This window comes from Bufo gargarizans, chromosome 3 (genome assembly GCF_014858855.1).
Source record: "Bufo gargarizans isolate SCDJY-AF-19 chromosome 3, ASM1485885v1, whole genome shotgun sequence".
In the NCBI taxonomy this organism is placed as follows: Eukaryota; Metazoa; Chordata; class Amphibia; order Anura; family Bufonidae; genus Bufo; species Bufo gargarizans.
The window spans coordinates 44,626,437-44,635,924 of record NC_058082.1 but is presented as its reverse complement, the minus strand read 5'-3'; positions in this window follow the sequence as shown (position 1 = coordinate 44,635,924).

Sequence of the window (9,488 nt, the reverse complement as noted above, 5' to 3'; positions counted from 1 at the left end):
CCCTGGAACGGCTGTTCCAGGACTGCATACATCATGCAAGATGTGCACTGGACTGCGCTGTCAATTGTGCAACACATACTAAATGTTTGCAATATGTTCACCTATCGTTTTCCTAAATACTCGTTTAGTTCTACCTATGTATTGTTTATGGCAAGGGCACTGTAACATGTATATAATGTCTGTCGAGTCACATGTAGATCTTTAATCTGTAAATAATAGGTATTTTGTGTAGAGCGAATTTCTGTCGTTTTCTTCGAAAAGTTAGTGATCTTACAGTTGCTACATCTCCCACATTTGTAAAAGCCTTTTAAGGACAACCAGTTAGATTTCGCCCCCATATGTTTACTTTGTACAGTTGGTGCAATTTGATACCTTGGTTTGGCGCCTTTGTTTATTGTAATTCAAGGATTGATAGTCAGGATAGGTCCTATGGTTTTATCCCTCAAAAGATGGTGTCAATGCTTATTGATTCATTCCTCTACGGCTTGTGTCAGAGAAAACTGATCTATCCCCATTGACTTACATTGTGTGTCAGGACGGATCCATTTGGCTCAGTTTCGTCAGACGGACACCAAAACGCTGCAAGTAGCGTTTTGTGTCCGTCTCCAAAGAGGAATGGAGACTAAACTGATGCAAACTGATGCATTCTGAGCGGATCCTTTTCCATTTAAACTGATCAGTTTTGGACCGCTTGTGAGAGCCCTGAACGGATCTCACAAACGGAAAGCCAAAACGCCATTGTGAAAGTAGCCTTACCCGTATAGCTTCCTGTTTAAATTGTTCATTCTTTGTACAATTTCACTTAATTCTAAATTGGCTAGTGGGGATATTCATAAGCCATCTTGGAAGATGGCAGCTCGAGTAGAGAATGTAGCTATTTCTCATGACTGACTTGTGATACTATATATAATTTTATGATCGTCTACCTTTATAATTAAATCTAAAAATTCTACTTGTGTTTTACCGGTTTTGGTGGTCAAGTTGAAATTTCTATCTTTTATATTAATCTCTAGGAGAAATATATCCAGATCCTATGTTGTTCCTTGCCAAATGAAAAGAATGTCGTCTATATAACGACGCCAGAGTACCAGACTTGTCCCCAGCCTAGATGCAATAACCTCCTCCCACTGCGCCATAAAGAGGTTTGCATAACTGGGGGCAAATCTGGTACCCATGGCGGTTCCCCTCTTCTGAATAAAGAATTCGGACTCATAAACAAAATAGATGTGTGTCAATATATATCGGATACAGTCTATAAATGTAATTTGGTAATTTTGTATTGAGCCATCTGTAGTTAATTGTTTCCTCAGAGCGTCTATACCTTGTTCATGGTCTATAATTGTATAAAGAGAGTTTACGTCCATAGTTCCCATAATCCAATTGTCCCGAAACTCTATCCTCTCCACTATTGAAATAATATCTGTGGTATCTTTTACATACGATGGTGTATTTTTAACCACCGGTTATAAGATCTTATCTATATACTGTGATAGGTTTGAAGTGGCAGAGCCAATTCCCAAAATAATGAGTCTTCCGGGCGGGTTGTCATAATTCTTATGTATCTTTGGGATACAATAGAAGACAGGTAGCCTTCCCGGTGTTCCCAATATATATTTATGCTCTCGTGTTAGGAGGATGCCTTTCTCAAGGCCTACATTACAATAATCCATTAACAGTTTATAGTTCTCCTTTGTGGGGTCATATTTTAGCTTATTACAAGTAAATTCATCAAGTACAGACGTGGACAAAATTGTTGGTACCCTTTGGTCAATGAAAGAAAAAGTCACAATGGTCACAGAAATAACTTTAATCTGACAAAAGTAATAATAAATTAAAATTCTATAAATGTTAACCAATGAAAGTCAGACATTGTTTTTCAACCATGCTTCAACAGAATTATGTAAAAAAATAAACTCATGAAACAGGCATGGACAAAAATGATGGTACCCCTAACTTAATATTTTGTTGCGCAACCTTTTGAGGCAATCACTGCAATCAAACGCTTCCTGTAACTGTCAATGAGACATCTGCACCTCTCAGCAGGTATTTTGGCCCACTCCTCATGAGCAAACTGCTCCAGTTGTGTCCGGTTTGAAGGGTGCCTTTTCCAGACTGCATGTTTCAGCTCCTTCCAAAGATGCTCAATAGGATTGAGGTCAGGGCTCATAGAAGGCCACTTTAGAATAGTCCAATTTTTTCCTCTTAGCCATTCTTGGGTGTTTTTAGCGGTGTGTTTTGGGTCATTGTCCTGTTGCAAGACCCATGACCTGCGACTGAGACCAAGCTTTCTGACACTGGCTAGTACATTTCTCTCTAGAATTCCTTGATAGTCTTGAGATTTCATTGTACCCTGCACAGATTCAAGACACCCTGTGCCAGACGCAGCAAAGCAGCCCCAGAACATAACAGAGCCTCCTCCATGTTTCACAGTAGGGACAGTGTTCTTTTCTTGATATGCTTCATTTTTTCGTCTGTGAACATACAGCTGATGTGCCTTGGCAAAAACTTCGATTTTTGTCTCATCTGTCCACAGGACATTCTCCCAGAAGCTTTGTGGCTTGTCAACATGTAGTTTGGCATATTCCAGTCTTGCTTTTTTATGATTCGTTTTCAACAATGGTGTCCTCCTTGGTCGTCTCCCATGTAGTCCACTTTGGCTCAAACAACGACGGATGGTGCGATCTGACACTGATGTTCCTTGAGCATGAAGTTCACCTTGAATCTCTTTAGAAGTCTTTCTAGGCTCTTTTGTTACCATTCGGATTATCCGTCTCTTAGATTTGTCATCAATTTTCCTCCTGCGGCCACGTCCAGGGAGGTTGGCTACAGTCCCATGGATCTTAAACTTATGAATAATATGTGCAACTGTACTCACAGGAACATCTAGTTGCTTGGAGATGGTCTTATAGCCTTTACCTTTAACATGCTTGTCTATAATTTTCTTTCTGATCTCTTGAGACAGCTCTTTCCTTTGCTTCCTCTGGTCCATGTCGAGTGTGGTACACACCATATCACCAAACAACACAGTGATTACCTGGAGCCATATATATAGGCCCAATGGCTGATTACAAGGTTGTAGACACCTGTGATGCTAATTAGTGGACACACCTTGAATTAACATGTCCCTTTGGTCACATTATGTTCTGTGTTTTCTAGGGGTACCATCATTTTTGTCCATGCCTGTTTCATGAGTTTATTTTTTTACATAATTCTGTTGAAGCATGGTTGAAAAACAATGTCTGACTTTCATTGGTTAACATTTATAGAATTTTAATTTATTATTACTTTTGTCAGATTAAAGTTATTTCTGTGACCATTGTGACTTTTTCTTTCATTGACCAAAGGGTACCAACAATTTTGTCCACGTCTGTAACTGTCTTCTACATTCTAAGTTATATTTTCCAGTTTCTAGGATAACTATTGCTCCTCCCTTATCCGCCAGTCTAATGGTTAAATTATATAGGGATTGAAGTTGTTTGGGGGCTTGTTCCTCCTTTCTTGTTAAATTATTATTCCTGTTGTTAACTTTAAATTTTCTTAACCCCTTAAGGACCGAGGACGTACCGGTACGCCCTATTTCCCGAGTCCTTAAGGACCGAGGACGTACCGGTACGTCCTGACTTAAAATCTGAATTCCGGCGCCGCGGGGGTTAATCGAAACGGGATTTCGGCTGAAATCATTCAGCCGGCATCCCGTAACAACGCAGGGGGGGGTCATTGGACCCCCCCGTATCGGCGATCGCAGAAAACCGCAGGTCAATTCAGACCTGCGGTTTTCTGCGTTTCCGGTCCATTCGGGTGTCCTGTGACCCGATGAACCGGAAAAAGACTGCGATCGGTGGCGTAATTTTACACCACCAATCGCAGTCCGAGGATTTGCAGAGGCGGAGCTGGCCCTGGTGCTGAACGCCGCTGTCCAGGGTGCTGATTGGTGCAGGGGAGAGAGGCGCGAGATTCAAACTTCCTGCGCTCCTCTCTCCCCTCCTCTTCCTGTCCAGCACCCTGACCGTGCAGCATCGTCCAGCACCAGCTCCTGTGTCCCCCTAAATCGGCATCCATCACCCTCCTGCACCCATCGCCACCCAGGTAGGTTAGGGTCAGTGAGGGAGAGGCACCTTTAGGCAGGGATAGAAGGGAAAAGTTAGAAAAAAAAAAAAAAAAAAAGCACATTTATTCCAAACTTTTTTTTTTCAACTTTCAGACCCCAGACCCCCCCTGCCACTTTCCCCCCCCGCATCCCCCCCACCACCAGCCCCCCCCCCCACCACCAGCCCCCCCCCCCACCAACCCCCTCCCCCCCACCACCAGACCCTTCCCCCACTTTTTTTTTTTTTCTGCGTGCGCTGACTGGCCGGCACTTTTTAGCGTCCGTCCACTGTTAGCGCATCGCCCGCCCCACCACCCCACCGACCGCTGATCAGCGTTGAACCGCAGATCAGCAAGTTTGAACTTTTTTTTTTTTTTTTTCCTAACACTTTTTTTTGCCTGGACTTTTTAGTACGTGAACACCCGTGCCCCCACACACACGCACATAGAATAAAGGTTTACACGCACGCACATACACACGCACACACACACACCCATGGCCCGCCGGGTGTTCTCGGCCGAGGAGGCATATGCCCAGATTGCCTCCGACTCTGAGAGCCCCAGTGAGGATGAGGATGACCCCACGTTCCTTTTGTCATCCGCATCCTCCTCATCATCATCGGATGACGATGAGCCACCAAGGCAGCGGAGACGCCGCCAGGCGGAGCCAGGGGCCACACATGCTAGGGATCCTGTGGCCCACCCTAGTACGAGCCGCCCTGGGGTTCGTACTGGTTTCCCGGCCCACCAAATAAGTTCACCGGAGCCCCCTGCCGATGAACTTAGCTGGTGTCCCCCAGTGGACTTTGAGCCTGAGATTCCGGATTTCGCTGGCAATCCTGGAATCCAGATTCCCACAGTGGGGTTTACTGAAATAGACTTTTTTAGTTTTTTTTTCAGTAACCCACTGGTGAATTTGATGGTGGAGCAGACGAATCTGTACGCCCAACAGTTCGTCGCTCAAAACCCAGGCTCAGTTTTGGCTAGACCCGGTGGCTGGACGCCGGTCAGTGCAGCCGAGATGAGGACATTTTGGGGCCTCGTGCTGCATATGGGTCTAGTCCAAAAACCCAGTGTCAGGCAATACTGGAGTGGGGACGTCCTGTACCAGACCCCACTGTACAGTATGGTCATGACACGTCACCGGTTTGAGGCCATCCGGAAATGTCTGCATTATTCCGATAATGCAGCATGTCCACCCCGAGGTGATCCTGCCTATGACCGGCTGTACAAGATACGGCCGGTCATCGATCACTTTGGGGCCACATTTCAGCAGGCCTACGTACCTGGAAGGGAGGTCGCGGTTGATGAGTCTCTCGTTGCGTTCAAGGGGAGACTCAGTTTCCGCCAATACATTCCCACAAAGCGGGCGAGGTATGGCGTGAAGCTATACAAAATTTGTGAGAGTACCTCAGGGTACACTTACAAATTTCGTGTGTACGAGGGGCGAGATTCCCGGATTCAACCACCAGAATGTCCCCCCACTCTGGGTGTTACCGGGAAACTCGTGTGGGACCTTATGTACCCACTGCTGGATAAGGGTTACCACTTGTACGTGGACAACTTTTATACCAGCATTCCCTTGTTCAGGTCCCTTGCCGCCAGATCCACATTCGCTTGTGGGACCGTGCGGAAAAATCAACGCGGCCTCCCTGCCTACCCCCTCCAGGTACCTATCCCCAGGGGTGAGACCCGTGCACTTACCAGTGGAAACCTGTTGCTGGTCAGGTATAAGGACAAGAGGGATGTCCTTATGCTGTCCACAATCCACGGTAACAGCACCACCCCAGTCCCTGTGCGAGGTACCGCGGCAACGGTCCTCAAGCCCGATTGTATCGTCGACTACAATCGGTATATGGGAGGAGTTGATCTCTCTGATCAAGTCCTCACGCCATATAACGCCATGCGCAAAACCCGGGCATGGTACAAAAAAGTTGCGGTCTACATGGTGCAGGTTGCCATGTACAACTCTTTTGTACTATCCCGAAGCGCTGGCAGCACAGGGACATTCCTCCAATTCTATGAGGCAGTCCTCAAAGACCTGATCTTTTCGGACCGGGAAAGAGCAGGCCGGAGTACCTCGGGAACTGGAGGCGCCCGGATCGTCCCTGGCCAACACTTTCCAGGTGTGGTCCCCCATACTGGAAAGAAGGGACGAACCCAAAAAAAGTGCAGAGTGTGTCGCAGGAGGGGGATACGGAAGGACACCACCACTCAATGTGACACGTGCCCCGATCATCCGGGCCTCTGCATTATCGATTGCTTCAGGGAGTATCACACTTCCATGGAGTACTACATTTTTATAATCCCCAACAGTTCACTAGAGAACATAAAACACTATGGCTCTCAGACTTTGGAGACACGAAAACAATTTTTCTTTCCCCAAAAAATATTAGTTTTAGTGCAGGCATCCTCAAACTGCGGCCCTCCAGATGTTGTAAAACTATAACTCCCAGCATGCCCAGACAACCTACAGCCATCATCAGGGCATGGTGGGAATTGTAGTTTTACAACATCTGGAGGGCCGCAGTTTTAGGATGCCTGCTTAGTGTCTCCAAAGTCTGAGAGCCATACATATTGGGCATCGTCGCGTGCGTAAAAGTCGTCGCTATAAAAATAACTTTTTACCAAACGCCTCGGATGAACGGTGTTAAAAATATAAAATAAAAACGGTGCCAAAACACCTATTTTTGGGCAAAATTTAAATTTAAATCCATTTTGCCGGTAATAAAGCAAGGGTTAACAGCCAAACAAAACTAAACATTTATTGCCCCAATTCTGTAGTTTGCAGAAACACCCCATATGTGGTCGTAAATGGCTATATAGCCGCACGGCAGGGCATAGAACGAAGGGAACTCCATACGGTTTCTGGAAGGCAGATTTTGATGGACAGTTTTTTTTTTTTACACCATGTCCCATTAGAAGCCCCCCCTGATGTAGCCTAGACTAGAAACTCCAAAAAAGTGACCCCATCTAAGAAACTACACCCCTCAAGGTATTCAAAAATTACTTTACAAACTATGTTAACCCTTTAGGTGTTCCACAAAACTAAATAGCGAATGTAGAAACAATTTTAGAATTACATTTTTTTGTTACATTGCCTCAAAAAAGAGTAATATAGAGCAACCAAAAATCTAATTTACCCCAAAAATTGTCCCAAAACAACAACCACCTTATCCTGTAGTTTCCTAGATGGGGGTCACTTTTATGGAGTTTCTACTCTAGGGGTGCATCAGGGGGCTTGAAAGGGTACATGGTGTAAATAAACCAGTCCAGCAAAATCTGCCTTCCAAAAACCGTATGGCGTTCCCCTTCTTCTATGTCCTGCCGTTTAGCCAAATAGTAGTTTACGACCACATTTGGGGTGTTTTTGCAAACTACAGAATCAGGGCAACCCATTTTGAGTTTTATTTGGCAGTTAACCCTTGTTTTACTCCTGGAAAAAACTGATTATATTGGAAAATTTTCCAAAAAATAGAAATTTCTAAATTGTTTCTCCATCTGCCATTAACTCTTGTGGAACACCTAAAGGGTTAACAAAGTTTGTAAACCCAGTTTTGAATACCTTGAGGGGTGTACTTTCTTAGATGGAGTCACTTTTTTGAAATTTCTATTCTAGGGGTGCAACAGGGGGCTTCAAATGGGACATGGTATAAACAAAACCAGTCCTGCAAAATCTGCCTTCCAAAACCCATATGGTGTTCCCCTCCTTCTATGTGCTACCGTTCGGCCAAACAGTAGTTTACGACCACATATGGGGTGTTTTTGCAAACTACAGAATCAGGGCAACCCATTTTGAGTGTTGTTTGGCAGTTAACCCTTGTTTTACTCCTGGAAAAAATTGATTATATTGGAAAATTTTCCAAAAAATAGAAATTTCAAAATTGTTTCTCCATCTGCCATTAACTCTTGTGGAACACCTAAAGGGTTAACAAAGTTTGTAAACCCAGTTTTGAATACCTTGAGGGGTGTACTTTCTTAGATGGAGTCACTTTTTTGAAATTTCTATTCTAGGGGTGCAACAGGGGGCTTCAAATGGGACATGGTATAAACAAAACCAGTCCTGCAAAATCTGCCTTCCAAAACCCATATGGTGTTCCCCTCCTTCTATGTGCTACCGTTCGGCCAAACAGTAGTTTACGACCACATATGGGGTGTTTTTGCAAACTACAGAATCAGGGCAACCCATTTTGTGTGTTGTTTGGCAGTTAACCCTTGTTTTACTCCTGGAAAAAATTGATTATATTGGAAAATTTTCCAAAAAATAGAAATTTCAAAATTGTTTCTCCATCTGCCATTAACTCTTGTGGAACACCTAAAGGGTTAACAAAGTTTGTAAACCCAGTTTTGAATACCTTGAGGGGTGTACTTTCTTAGATGGAGTCACTTTTTTGAAATTTCTATTCTAGGGGTGCAACAGGGGGCTTCAAATGGGACATGGTATAAACAAAACCAGTCCTGCAAAATCTGCCTTCCAAAACCCATATGGTGTTCCCCTCCTTCTATGTGCTACCGTTCGGCCAAACAGTAGTTTACGACCACATATGGGGTGTTTTTGCAAACTACAGAATCAGGGCAACCCATTTTGAGTGTTGTTTGGCAGTTAACCCTTGTTTTACTCCTGGAAAAAATTGATTATATTGGAAAATTTTCCAAAAAATAGAAATTTCAAAATTGTTTCTCCATCTGCCATTAACTCTTGTGGAACACCTAAGGGGTTAACAAAGTTTGTAAACCCAGTTTTGAATACCTTGAGGGGTGTACTTTCTTAGATGGAGTCACTTTTTTGAAATTTCTATTCTAGGGGTGCAACAGGGGGCTTCAAATGGGACATGGTATAAACAAAACCAGTCCAGCAAAATCTGCCTTCCAAAACCCATATGGTGTTCCCCTCCTTCTATGTGCTCCCGTTCGGCCAAATAGTAGTTTACGACCACATATGGGGTGTTTCTGTAAACTACAGAATCAGGGCAACCCATTTTGAGTGTTGTTTGGCAGTTAACCCTTGTTTTACTCCTGGAAAAAATTGATTATATTGGAAAATTTTCCAAAAAATAGAAATTTCTAAATTGTTTCTCCATCTGCCATTAACTCTTGTGGAACACCTAAAGGGTTAACAAAGTTTGTAAACCCAGTTTTGAATACCTTGAGGGGTGTACTTTCTTAGATGGAATCACTTTTTTGAAATTTCTATTCTAGGGGTGCAACAGGGGGCTTCAAATGGGACATGGTATAAACAAAACCAGTCCTGCAAAATCTGCCTTCCAAAACCCATATGGTGTTCCCCTCCTTCTATGTGCTACCGTTCGGCCAAACAGTAGTTTACGACCACATATGGGGTGTTTCTGCAAACTACAGAATCAGGGCAACCCATTTTGAGTGTTGTTTGGCAGTTAACCCTT